A 15,115-nucleotide genomic window follows, 5' to 3' on the forward strand; every position below is an offset into this window, starting at 1 on the left:
TGGGTTCGATTCCCGCCAGAAGCCTTGGTCTGTCGCTACTGTGGTATCACAATGAACTTCAAATTGTCTAAATGAGTCTGTAAAGGACTGCCACTCGTACCTAACCTATAATAAATATCGAAAGTATCGATAATATCGTTATTTCCCCTTCTCCTATATTTCAAACCAAAATGAGAACTTAAAACTCTAATGTCGATTTATATAAAAGCAATATCAATGCACAGATTAAATAAAAGCAAGACTAATAAAGTCAGTTGGAAGTCATGAGAGAAATCATTGTACAAAATGTTCGCATAATCGGATGATAGTGGCGCCCTCTATAGGCGCAATGTATCTTAAAGGATAAGTGTCGCATCGCTTATTTTTGTTTAATTTTGCAAAAAATTTAACTTTTCCGATGGTATCTATCGGAAAAATATCAATCGATATTCAGTCAAAAAATTCAATATCGATAGTATCGATAGTGCCATCGATATTTTGCCTGCTCTAATTTGAAATCCTTAGGATATGTCGATCGACCACGGAGCCCATCACAAGAACAACATTCACGACGAAATTGCCAACATACCTATTGATATGCTGCAAAGAGTGGATACGAACTTCAAAAATCGATTTAATCAGAGTATGCACAGTGAGGGTTGTCATCTACACGATGTCATTTTTAAGACTGCATAAAAAAATAGGACTTTATACTTGTATTCTCAAATAAAAACGAGTAAGGAAAGACAAACGTCGGACTCTATGCTGAACCTAGTCAGACTTTAATTTTGCAAATCTATTGAAATATTGAATGGAACCTTGTAAGATTTGAATACCCTCCACCATAGTATGGCGGTATACTAATTTCGTCATTCTGTTTGTAACTCCTCGAAATATTCCTCGGAGACCCCAGAAAGTATATATATTTTTGGTTCCCATGACCTAGCCATGTCCGTCCGTCTGTCTGTCGAAAGCACGCAAACTTTTGAAGAAGAAAAGCTAGCCGCTTGAAATTTGCACGAATACTTCTTATTAGTGTAGGTCAGTTGGGATTGTGAATGGGCCATATCGGACTGGTGAATTCCCGTTCCCTCTTCTTCAAACTAACCCAACCATTCCATCCTTATCATATAATTTATAACACACTACAAGCAACAAAAATCGCAAATGTCCTCAAAAGATTTTTATGCAAAAATCAACAAAGCATTGATTAATTGTAATTCTATGTACAATACATTACAAAGGCTTGCAATTACAAACCCAATGAACTGAACTCAAGCATGAAACCGTAAAATAATAAAAAAGGAACTAATTAAGTCTTATATTACAAAAACATAAAATGCCACTTAGATTCCAATTTAATCATGTCAAAAGCAAGCATGTGAGTAAAAAAAAAATTTATAAAATAAAAATAAAATGCTAACCTTCCAAGTAATTTAGCACATGAAGTACAAATGTTTGTAAATGACATTAAAATTGGTAATTGACAAATTTAATTAGTTAATGCGAGTGGTTTGTGTAAAGCAAATAAAACCATTTACAGTCACAAAAAGCCTTTCATTAAAAGATTTTTAAATATTGCGGAAAAATACAAAAACAAGTAAAAAGGCATTAAGTTTGGCCGGGCCGAACTTTGGATACCCGCCACCTCGGATATATATGTAAACCACCTTTCGTCATAATCTGGAGAAAAATTCATTATTTATGCCCTAACAACAGCTATATCGAAATATGATCGGATTTGGACCAAATTCGGCACGGACATTGAGTGGTCTAATAAGTACAAGTCATTGTTCAATTTTTTGTAGAACAAAATATTGGCCTTTTTGGAAGCCATATCCTAATATAAGCCAATCTGAACCATATACGACATGGATGTCGAAAAGGCCAACATAAGTCACTGTGTCAAATTTCCGCGAAATCGGATAATAAGTATGCTTTTTATGGGGCCAAGACTTAAAATCGAGAGACCGGTCTATATGGCAGCTGTATCCAAATCGATCCGGGCTAAATTGAAGAGCGATTTCAAATGGCCTAACACAGCTCACTAATCCAAATTTCGCGAAATCGCACAACTAATGAGCCATTTATAAGCCCAAGACCTTTAATCGAGAGATCGGTCTATATGGCAGCTATATTCAACTCTGGATCGATCTGAGCCAAATTGAAAAAAGATGTCGAGGGGCCTAACACAACTCACAATCCCAAATTTTGGCGAAATCGGACAAAAAATGCGCCTTTTGTGGTCCCAAAACATTAAATATTGAGATCGGTCTATATGACAGCAATATTCAAATCTGAACTGAGCCTAACACAACTCACTGTCCCAAATTTTGGAAAAATCGGACAATAAATGCATGACTCTTCAATTGGATATCAAATCCGTTTTTTTCTCTCAAGCACCTTTCGTTTGAGCTCTATATTGTGGCGATTGGTCTCTATACTCATTTAGCCCCCGAGGCACCCGATCCCAACAATAGAAACCCTGTTTTGTTTTGATTGTGAGAGTGCAAACAAATTTCGAACGAATCGCATTACCAATCTCCGAGATCTGGTGGTTTTGAAAATTATGGTAATGAGAAGTGCTTTTTAGGAGAGGGGTGGCACTCAGAAATTTCGACTCAAATATGGATATCAAATTCATGCTGGACTCCCACAGCCATTTAATGTGAGCCCCATATTGCCATGGCCGGTAAATATGAACCGCTTGGAGGGTGTTTTGGGGCTGGGGTGGCCACCGCCACTTTGCCCTGAAAATAGATATCAAATTCGTTCTTTACTCCCAAATACCTTTCGTTTGAGCCCCATATTGTCATTATGAGTCAATCAACCTAATTGACTTATTTTTGGAAAGAAAAGCGCCACCAAGATACCTTTCATTTGAGTCCCATATAGACATGGTCGGCTAATAGGCCCATTTGGGGGTACTTGGTGGTAGGGCGACCTCCCATTATTTGGACCTAATTTTTAATGCCATATTTGTAATCTACTGTCGAATACTTTTCATTTGAGGCCCATATTGACGTCGAATATATCTGTTTGGAGGAGTTTTTGGATTGAGGAGGCCCGCTGGATACTTGAACCCAAATTATGATACGATATTCGCTTTCTACTCTCCAATACCTTTCATTTGATACCCATATTGTGCCTGTTGGTCGACTATTGGTTTTGGATGGCGCTGTTGGGGTAAGGGGGAGGGACCGCCTCCATCCTATATCTACAAGTTATATAGCGTATGTTTCCTTTCAGACAAACTTACACAATCTGTGAAAATTGTAAGAAAATCGGTTCAGCCGTTTTTGATTCTACGGAACAAACCAAAAAACTGAGTCCCATATAGTCATGATTGCCCATTTAAGGCGTTTTTGGGGGATAGGGTGACCCCCTATACTTCGATCTGATTTTGTATGCTAGATTCGTAATCTACTCCCGAATACCTTTCATTTGAGGCCCATATTGACATGAACGCCCAAAATGTCTGTTTGGGGGAATTTTATTGTTGGGGCAGCCCGATGGGTACTTAGATCCAAATTTTAATACCATATTCGTATTTTATTTTCCAATAACTTTCATTTGATACCCATTTGTCCCGATAGGTACACTTTTGATTTTGGGTGGTGTTTTTGGGTAACGGGGGAGGGTCCGCCCCCTTCCGAAATCAACAAACTATAAAGCCTATTTCTCTTTCCTGATCATATTCGCAATCTACTCCCGAATACCTTTCATTTGAGTTCCATATTGTCAATGATCGTCCAAAAAACCTTTTTTATGGGGCTTTGGGGTTGTGGCGCCCCCCCCCCCCCCCAGTTACTTGGACCAAATTTTGTCTGTCCATGTTTATTTGTGTACAAACTACAGGTCGCAATTTTCATCCGATCGTCTTTAAATTTGTTATGGGCATGTTTTTCGGCCTAGAGACAAAGCCTATTGAAATTGGAAAAAATCGGTTCAGATTTGGATATAGCTCCCATATATATGTTCGTCCGATTTGCAGTAATAATGCGATAAAATGGTCATTTTTTACCCAATTATCTGGAAATTTGGCAGGAAGGATTTTCTAATGACTCTCGACATTACTGGCGAATTTCATGGAAATCAGTTCAATATTAGTTATAGCTTCCATATATATGTTCGTCAGATTTTGGGTAATTGACAATAATGTTGTCATTTGTCAACCGCAGTTATAACAATCAAAAATGGTTCAGAATTGTATTGTATATAGCTCCCACATTGTACTTATAGGGTAGATGTAGGGTATGATACAGTCGGCACCGCCCGACTTTTGCCCTTCCTTGCTGGTTTTTTAATATAAAGGGTGATTTTTTTGAGGTTAGGATTTTCATGCATTAGTATTTGACAGATCACGTGGGATTTCAGACATGGTGTCAAAGAGAAAGATGCTCAGTATGCTTTGACATTTCATCATGAATAGACTTACTAACGAGCAACGCTTGCAAATCATTGAATTTTATTACCAAAATCAGTGTTCGGTTCGAAATGTGTTCATTCACCGTAACGTTGCGTCCAACAGCATCTTTGAAAAAATACGGTCCAATGATTCCACCAGCGTACAAACCACACCAAACAGTGCATTTTTCGGGATGCATGGGCAGTTCTTGAACGGCTTCTGGTTGCTCTTCACTCCAAATGCGGCAATTTTGCTTATTTACGTAGCCATTCAACCAGAAATGAGCCTCATCGCTGAACAAAATTTGTCAAAATTTGAACACATTTCGAACCGAACACTGATTTTGGTAATAAAATTCAATGATTTGCAAGCGTTGCTCGTTAGTAAGTCTATTCATGATGAAATGTCAAAGCATACTGAGCATCTTTCTCTTTGACACCATGTCTGAAATCCCACGTGATCTGTCAAATACTAATGCATGAAAATCCTAACCTCAAAAAAATCACCCTTTATAATGATATTTTGTTAAAGTTTTTCATAACTATTCCGAAAGCAGAACAGAGTACCCTGCTTAAATAAACAGAAATGTTTTAATTATTAACTAATAAATTGAATGTTTTGAATACATAAACAGTTTCTTTGGATTAAAGATGGGCCATCTTACAACTACATTCATATGTACTTCAAATTGAACGTTAAATTTTTATAACAATTATCCCCCATTTACCATTATGCCTTATTTGGCTGCTATTTTTATAAAATTACTTCAAAAAGCATTATACATTAAGTGCCTTTGTGGTTAAAATTATTTATATCTGCCTACCTCACACGTATCAACTACATACTCGCACATATTGACTTATTTAAACAATAAATATCACAGGTGGTGTCAAGGTTTACTATCAATGCGGGTAGAATTTCATTCATATACTGTACACTATGACCTACAATATCTGTACCAATACTTAAGGTTTCTGTATGTGAATGTTAAGGCATGTAAGCGGTTGAAATTGGATTAAAAACAAGTAAAGGTGTGCTTGGAGGCCACCGTAGCGCAGAGGTTAGCATGTCCGCCTGTGACGCTGAACGCCTGGGTTCGAATCCTGCAAGACCATCAGAAAAAATTTTGAACGGTGGTTTTCCCCTCCTAATGCTGGCAACATTTGTGAGGTACTATGCCATGTAAAACTTCTCTCGAAAGAGGTGTCGCACTGCGTCATGCCGTTCGGACTCGGCTATAAAAAGGAGGCCCCTTATCATTGAGCTTAAAACTTGAATCGGACTGCACTCATTGATATGTGAGAAGTTTGCCCCTGTTCCTTAGTGGAATGTTCATGGGCAAAATTTGCATTTGCAAAGGTGTGCTAAGTTCGGCTGGCCGAATCTTATATACCCTCCACCATGGATCGCATTTGGCGAGTTCTTATGCTGGTATCTTTTTTAAGGCAAACATATCATAAAAGGAAAGTATTGGTATGCTATTGGAGCTAAATATCAAGTTATAGTCCGATTCGGACCATAGTTGAACTGAATGTCGGAGACCATAATAAATGTCGATGTGTAAAATTTCAGCCAATTCGAAAAAAAATTGCGCCCTTTACTGGCTCCAGAAGTAAAATAGGGAGAACTTCAAGAGAAGTCGTTGTACAAAAATTCAGCCATCAGCCAAATCGGATAATAATTGCGACCTCTAGAGGCTCAAGAAGTCAAAATCCCAGATCGGTTTATATGGCAGCTATATCAGGTTATGGACCAGTTGAAACCATGCACCGAATTTGGCACAGCTGGTGGAAGTCGTAACAGAACACTGCTTGCAAAATTTCAGGAAAATGGGAGAAAAATTGATGCTTGTAAGGCTCAAGAGTTTAAATCTAGAGATTATTTATGTATATGGTTTATATGGGAGCTTTATCGGGTTATGGCCCGATTTGGACCGTACTTAGCACACTCGTTCGAAGTCAAGCAGAACACCACATGCAAAATTTTAGCCAAATCGAACAAAAGTTACGGTTCCAGGGGCTCAAGAATTCAAATCGGGAGATCGGTTTATATAGGAGATATATCTAAATCTGAACCGATATGGCCCTTATGCAATCCCCAACGAACTACGTCTATATTAAGTTTATGCGTTAAATTTCTAGTGGCTAGCTTTACACGTTCGACCGCTATCGTGAACATGTAAAGCTACAGACGGACGGACGGTTGGGCATGGTAAGGTCGATTCAGAATGTCGAGACGATCAAGAATATATACACTTTATGGGGTTTTAGATGAACATTTCTAGGTGCTCGCCGCAGTGCGACTCCTCTTTGTGGAGAGGTTTTTACATGGCTGCCATATCATGTGGTATAGTACCTCACAAATGTCGCCAGCATTAAGAGGGGATAACCACCGAAGAACTTTGTTTCTAATATTCTTGTCAGAACTCGAACCCAATCATTCAGCATCATAGGCGGACATGCTTACCTCTGCGCTACGGTGGCCTCCAAAATAGAAAAACTTAAAAAAATGCGAAATGTAGTGTCAGAAAATGCATTAAGCAGGCACAACAAATTTTATTGAAATTTTGGCATTACAAAATGATTTCGAGGTAGGTCCAAAACTTGTCGAGAGTTTTTGTGGCTGAAATTTAGTCTTTAGAAAAAAAAAATTATTGAAATGTAGTCTTAAAAAAAATTATTGAAATTTAGTCTTTAGAAGAAATTGTATTAAAATTTTATGTTAGAAAAAAAAAGTTGATTGAAATTTTGTCTTTAGAAACAATTTAATTAAAACATTGTCTCTAGAAAAAATTTGCAAAGAAAAAATTTGAATAAACTATTGTCTAAAAAACTAACTTCGAATGGGGTTCGAACCTGGCTGAAGTTTTGTTCTGAGAGAATATTACGCTGAAATTTTGTCTTAAAGAAAATTGTCATCAAAATTTTGTTTTTAGTAAGAATTTTTTCACAATTTTATCCTTAAGAAAAATAATTTTTAGGCGGCCCTGGCCTGAACTAAATTTTGTCTTTATAAAATAAAGGGTGATTTTTTTGAGGTTAGGATTTTCATGCATTAGTATTTGACAGATCACGTGGGATTTCAGACATGGTGTCAAAGAGAAAGATGCTCAGTATGCTTTGATATTTCATCATGAATAGACTTACTAACGAGCAACGCTTGCAAATCATTGAATTTTATTACCAAAATCAGTGTTCGGTTCGAAATGTGTTCATTCACCGTTCAGCGATGAGGCTCATTTCTGGTTGAATGGCTACGTAAATAAGCAAAATTGCCGCATTTGGAGTGAAGAGCAACCAGAAGCCGTTCAAGAACTGCCCATGCATCCCGAAAAATGCACTGTTTGGTGTGGTTTGTACGCTGGTGGAATCATTGGACCGTATTTTTTCAAAGATGCTGTTGGACGCAACGTTACGGTGAATGAACACATTTCGAACCGAACACTGATTTTGGTAATAAAATTCAATGATTTGCAAGCGTTGCTCGTTAGTAAGTCTATTCATGATGAAATGTCAAAGCATACTGAGCATCTTTCTCTTTGACACCATGTCTGAAATCCCACGTGATCTGTCAAATACTAATGCATGAAAATCCTAACCTCAAAAAAATCACCCTTTATTATAAATATAAAATCTTGTCATTAAAGAAAAAATTTTTACTTAAATGTACTGTTTAGAATAAATTCAATTAATTTTTTTTAACAAAATAATTTTGGGGTTGGCCAGACCCCGAAAGCCCTGCCCCTCCCTGGCTACGTCCCTGGATCCCATATAAACCGATCTCCCGATTATACTTCTTCAGCCTTTAGAGAGTGCAGTTCTTATCCAATGACCTTGAACATACATACCAAACATAGCCTGAATCGGTTCGTAACCTGATATAGCTCCTATACAAACCGATTTCCCAATTTTCATTCTTAAGCCCTTATAGGGCGTAATTCATTTTCGATTGAGCTAAAATTTTGCACAATAACTTGTACAATAGCCTTCAATATACGTGCCAATATTATCTGAATCGATTCATAACATGATAAAGCTCCCATATAAACCGATTTCACTATTTTCATTTTTGATGCCTTATAGAGCGCAATTCTTATCCGATTTGACTGATATTTGGTACAACGACCTATCCTTTGACCTAAAACATACGTAAAAGTTGTGGAACACCAGATACAACCCCATATAAACCGATTTCCTGATTGTACTTATTGAGCCCCTAAATGGCGCAATGCTTATCCGATTTGGCTGAAATTTTGCACAATGACTTCTACTAAGGTCTATGATCGTACAAAAAAACAAATGACAAATGCGATCCATGGTAGAGGGTACATAAGATTCAGCCCGGCCGAATCTAGCATTCTTTTACTTCTTTATATAACCTTTTCTTATAAAACATTTAAAAATGTTAAACATTTAAACACTTAACTTTATTTTTTTTTTTACTTTTCGTTTATTTTTTGTGCGCGCCCTTTTTTCAGACCCTTTGCTTGTATCCACCGTAAATTATTCAAAAGAAAAATTCCAATTATTGACAAATAACAGGTGACTAATAATAGGCGGTTTACCTGTGTATTTCATTTCGTCTATCCTATGCCCACATAAGTTCCTACGAGTGTTTGTTAGCGGCAGGAAAACGGTTGGGCCAAAGTAGTTGTTAAACTTGAGCCCAAATCGTGGGATTTGTGTCTGCATAACACAATGATTAAGACGTTCGTGTTCGTCTCATGGGCCCGAGTAAACCAACAATTTTATTTGATTGGTATTTTCTAAAAATGGGCCATCATTCTATGCTGGCAGGCATGAATGTATAGAGGACAAATGGATGAGCCCCATTCAAGGCCTTTGACAATTGTAGACAATGTTTACGTAGCATGACAAAACAGACAGAAATTTAAATTTTTAGCATTTAAGCCTTTGACAAGTTACCGTTCCATGTGAGGATGATGAGTCAAACGTAAAATAAGTAAAAAAGTTCGGTAGGGTCGCACCATGGGAATCCAATACCATAGATTCTGCTAAAACTGAACACAAATGAACTCATTCTTGGGGCATAGGTGAACTTTACGTACCAAATTTCTGCAAAATCAGGCAATAATTTAACTTTTAGGGGCCGTATTTAACTTAATGGGCTATATTAAGATATAGTGCAAAGTAAAAGAAGGCGCAGCGGAGCAGGCCCGGGTCAGCTAGTATACTATAAGTACCAAGTTTCTGCTAAATCAGGCAAAAATTTAAGTTTTTAGGCGATATAGATTACTAATTGGAGGTATATCAGGTTATAAACCCATTTGGACAATACTAACCATGAATGTTGGAAATTATAAATATTGGGTTGCCCAAAAAGTGATTGCGGATTTTTTAAAAGAAAGTAAATGCATTTTTAATAAAACTTAGAATGAACTTTAATCAAATATACTTTTTTACACTTTTTTTCTAAAGCAAGCTAACAGTAACAGCTGATAACTGACATAAGAAAGAATGCAATTACAGAGTCACAAGCTGTGAAAAAATTTGTCAACGCCGACTATATGAAAAATCCGCAATTACTTTTTGGGCAACCCAATGTAATCTTGGGAACCCACCATCAAGGATTCTGCTAAAAATTTATCCAAAATAAATTTAACTGAAGGGCATTCTTTTATTCTACATCCCAAACTTCTGTCAAACCAGCAAAAATTAAAGCTCTAGGAACTGTACAAAGATGATCTAGAGAACGGTTTACAAGGGAGCTAAATAAGGTTATTTATATGGGAGCTATATCCAAATCTGAACCGATATGGCCCATTTGCAATCCCCAACGACCTACATCAATTAGAAGTATATATGCAAAATTTCAAGCTGCTAGCTTTACCCGTTTGACGGGTGGACGGACGGACATGGCTAGATCGAATCAGAATGTCGAGACGATCCAGGTATCAATATTTCGAGGTGTTACAAACCGAATGACTAGATTAGTATACCCCCATCGTATGGTGGTGGGTATAAAAAAATTTCCCGTCATATAAGGTCTTGTCGGAAAAAAATGCATTTTACAGGGCGCACCCCCTTTAATTTTGACCTCAGGAACACGAATCTGAACTCCGTTTTTGGGGCAAAGGCTATATTGCCTATGTTAGCAAGGTCTCAGATCAATATTTCGAGGTGTTACAAACGAAATGACTAGATTAGTATACCCCCATCGTATGGTGGTGGTATAAAAAAATTTCCCTTCATATAAGGTCTTGTCGGAAAAAATGCATTTTACAGGGCGCACCACCGATTTTTTAATTTTTTGAATCCCCTTTTTGACCTCAGGAACACGAATCTGAATTCCGTTTTTGGGGCAAAGGTTATATTGCCTATGTTAGCAAGGTGCAAGATTCTCAAGAACCCGCAGATCCTTTGCCATCATTAAAATACACTTTTCTGTGCTAAAATGTCACAAAATATTAAGAAAATTACTTTTGTTTTTGTTTTCAAAGCATATTGGCTTTAGAAATGAAACGATTTTTATAATTTGTATAACCTCCACCATAGGAAGGGGGTATACTAATTTCGTCATTCTGTTTGTAACACCTCGAAATATGCGTCTGAGACCCCATAAAGTATATATATTCGTGATCGTTGCGACAATTTAGGTCGATCTAGCCATGTCCGTCCGTCTGTCCGTCCGTCCTTCTGTCAGTCAAAAGCACGCTAACTTTCGAAGGAGTAAAGCTAGCCGCTTAAAATTTTCCACAAATACTTCTTATTATTGTAGGTCAGTTGGGATTGTAAATGGGCTATATCGGTTCACGTTTTGATATAGCTGCCATATAAACCGATCTGGGATCTTGACTTCTTGAGCCGCTAGAGGGCACAATTCTTATCCGATTTGGCTGAAATTTTGCATCAGGAGTTTCATTATGATTTCCAATAATTGTGCCGAGTATGGTTGAGATCGGTCTATAACCTGATATAGCAGTAATATAAACCTATCTGGGGTCTTGACATCTTGAGCCGCTAGAGGACACAATTCTTATCCGATTTGGCTGAAATTTTGCATGAGGTGTTTTATTATAACTTCCAACAACTGTGCTGAGTATGGTTGAAATCGGTCCATAACCTGATATAGCTGTCATATGAACCCGTCTGGGGTCTTGATTTCTTGAGCGTCTAGAGGGCGCAATTCCTATCCGATTTAGCTGAAATTTTGCATGAGGTGTTTTGTTATGACTTTCAACAACTGTGCTAAGAATAGTTCAAATTGGCCCATAACATGATATAGCAGCCATATAAACCAATATGGGATCTTGACTTCTTGAGCCTCTAAAGCGCGCAAGTATTATCCGATTTGGATGACATTTCTTACAACGGCTTCTCTCATGACCTTTAACATACGTGTCGAATATGGCATGAATCGGTTTACACCCTAATACAACTGCCCTATAAACCGATCTCCCTATTTTACTTCTTCAGCCTCTAAATTCTTACTAGATTTGGCTGAAATTTTACACAATGACTTCTACTATGGTCTCTAATATTCAGTTCAATTATGGTTGATATGGATTCAATAACATAGCAATTCTTTTCTTTTATCCTTTGTTTGCCTACAAAGAGATACCGTGGCAAGAGCTCGACAAATGGGATCCATGGTGGAGGCTATGTAAAATTCAAAAACTGTCCTCGACTGACGCAGATCTCTCAACAAGATAGCTGAATAGTTAAAATTCAACTGTTCTGGGTACCGGGCCACAGAGAGATCCCAGGGAATTGAAGAGCGGACGAGCTTGCAAGACTAGGAATTGCCTTACATATTCCTGGGGAACCGGAATCTGTGGGTAGCGACATGTAAGCAAAGTTTTCAGGATCATGCCCGAAGGGCAAGGGATGATAGATGGTCACAATGGGGGGGGAGGGATTTACATCATTGCAAAATGATGTGGCCTGGTCTAGAATTGAAGGGGTCTACCTCCTTGTTGTTACTGGCTAGAACGGACGATTCAGTCATTGTGTCCGTAACGAGAGGTCATTGTCTGATCGGAAATCATGCTGACAGACTGAAGGCTGCCAGTAACGACTTTTGCCAAAGCTGTGAGGACGTCAAGGAAGAAGAGACTATAGAATATCTGCTATGGATTTAACAGATTTATTGACTGGTTTCACTGAAGATGTGCCTCAGAAGATGTTATCTAGACCAGCCCTTCTTTAGATATAGCTATTGATATGGTAGTGGAGTTATTGTAAAATAGGATGATGACCTAATCGATCTATATTTAGATAGAACCCCAATATAAACCGATCTCTCGTTTAGACTTTTTGAGACCCCAGAGGGCTCAAATTTTAAGAGATTTGTCTAAAATGTACTTCTGATGACTTCTGATATAGCCAATATCAACGTCTTCAATGGTCCAAATCGGTCTATTATAAAACTCCTGATATAGCTTCCATGCATATGATCTCCCAATATGACATAAATTTCAAATCACAAGAGTGTGGCCTTCAAAATCCATGTCAAGTATGGTCGAAGTGTGTGGCTTTTTTTTACTTTTAAATCGGATACATTAAAATTACCATCAATTTCAATCGCTTACATTTACTAATTCTTTTAAAACATTTTTAATCCTATTTTAAACTGTTTGCAATACTTTCCAAAGTCATTATTTTTTAATTAAATTCAAGCTCTTAAAGGCAAAATTCATGGAATGTAATCCCTCTGCTCTGGGTAACACCTTTATGCAACAAATTTCTGCGAAAACAAAAAATAATTTAGGTCAAAATTTTTGCGAACCCACACACAGGCTCTTGCTTCCAAAGAAGATTAGCAACGCTTCAAGTAAGAATGTTTTTCTTGGTAAATGGCTTATGGCAAAGAGAAAGAAATCTTCAACAGTTCATAAATAATTTAAGCTCCATTCATCCGTCCATCTATTCCTTCAACTATAAATAATTCCTTGCATTTGGACCAATAAATGGCTTAGCCTTTATCCATTTTATATCCTTATTGGCAAAGGTGGTTTACTTTGTCAGGTGTTGGCATGTTTGAGGCTAAGCGTAAACAAAACACTCAAGTAATGTGATGGCAACAACAAAACATGGCCAAAGGCCAAAAAAAAAACAAATTCGAATTTTCTATCAAAACCAAATGAAATATCGATTTTCTGATGTGGTGCTATGAAGAGAAAAAAAAAAAACGAAAAACAAACTTCTTAGGAATTTTATGAATTTTTGACTAAGCACATGTGTGCTTGACTAAGAGTGTGAGAGAAGGTGAAAGTGGGAGTGGGAGAGTTTAACTACCCCTCCTCCTCCTCCTCCTGCCAGGCACTAGAAGTAAGGACACATGCCCAAACTGTGAAAACTTTTGATGGCTAGACAGGCTAGATGTATAAATATTTTATGAACAAAAAAGCTGATAGTGAACATGGTGGATAATAAACTGTCGTCCTCGTTGTATTCGCCTTGGTCGTCTGCCTTTATAGTGACTTACATAAGTAACAAAGGGCGGGGACTTTTTACACAAAATAAATGAAAGCAAAATACTTACTTCGAAAACAAAGCCTTTAGTAGACGCTTAGAAAAATCCAAGAGCACAGCAAATTAATCCAAAAAAAATGTTAGAGAAGTCCCCAAAAAGGTTAAGTCAACACAATTTCAAAAAGGAAGTTTGATTTTTCGTACTCAAAATTTTTGTTTTCCTTTTACCCAAAGTTATATAAATGACACTTGGTTATTTTCTCGATTTTTTTTTTTGTTTAAGATTTTTAACGTAATTTGTTATCCTTTTTGCTTGTTCGATAATTTTTATTTGAAAATGTGCTTTGCAATTTTGTTTGCTTTAGTTTTCACCGTTTTCTGTTTTTGTTTAACCACTGGAAGATGTCTAACACCCCGCAATGAATGACCAACACAGACTGAATTCCACATCCACTCACTGAAACTCTCTTTGTGTACCATGGATAAACACAGTTGGGCAAAAATTCATGTTAAAGAAATTCGAAACATTGGCAAGCAAACAACAACAATGAGAGCATTGTTAAAACATTGAACTTTTTTTAGTTGTTGTTGCCGTTGTTTTTGTTGTTTAGTCGGCACTGAGATAAAAATTTATCTGAACACGTTTTAACCCCTAACACACAAAAAATACTCAATGCCACAGACAATCATTAACACAACTCAAATACTCTTCTGTAAGCTTATTACACGCACACACACACACTGTGAATCATTTAAATATGGCATGGAAAAAAGAGAAACAATAGTCATCATCATCGTAATCACGTTCATTATTAGTAAGTTAAACAACAATTTTTATCTTATTTGGTTTAGTTATAAAAAGTGCAATGTCTGTCTAAATGAATAACTCGCTAAATGAATGGCTCAGATACAGTTGGATGAAATGGCCAGTCTAAATTAAGGCAGATGTGCTGAATAATTCTTTATATATTTTCTAATCAACTTCTAAAACAAATAACAAGTAAAAGCGTGCCAAGTTACACCGAGCCGAATCTCATATACCCTCCACCATGGATCGCATATGGCGAGTTCTTTGCCCCGTATCTCTTGTTAGGATAATGGATAAGAATTGCAATGCTATTGGAGCTATATCAAGTTATGATCCAATTCAGACCATAATTGAATTGAGTGCTGGAGACTATGGTAGAATTGAGTAAAATTTCAAGCCAATTCGGATAAGAATTGCGCCCTCTAGTGGCTCAAGAAATACACTCAGGAAATCGGTTTATATGGGAGCTGTATCAGGTTATAGACC

The 15,115-nt window shown here is 37.2% G+C and overlaps 1 protein-coding gene across 1 annotated transcript in view; it reads right to left on the bottom strand.

Annotated features, from left to right (window-relative positions):
• Positions 1 to 14,259, bottom strand: part of LOC106081852 (uridine phosphorylase 1) — a 113,281-nt gene extending 99,022 nt beyond the window's left edge. Inside the window, exon 1 of the mRNA XM_059364145.1 lies at positions 13,892 to 14,259. The gene's annotated coding sequence lies outside the window, so the exon portion shown is untranslated. The remainder of the gene's footprint in view (positions 1 to 13,891) is intronic.
• Between the last annotated feature and the right edge of the window lie 856 nt (positions 14,260 to 15,115).

Source organism: Stomoxys calcitrans, chromosome 2, assembly GCF_963082655.1.
Source record: "Stomoxys calcitrans chromosome 2, idStoCalc2.1, whole genome shotgun sequence".
Taxonomy (NCBI): Eukaryota; Metazoa; Arthropoda; class Insecta; order Diptera; family Muscidae; genus Stomoxys; species Stomoxys calcitrans.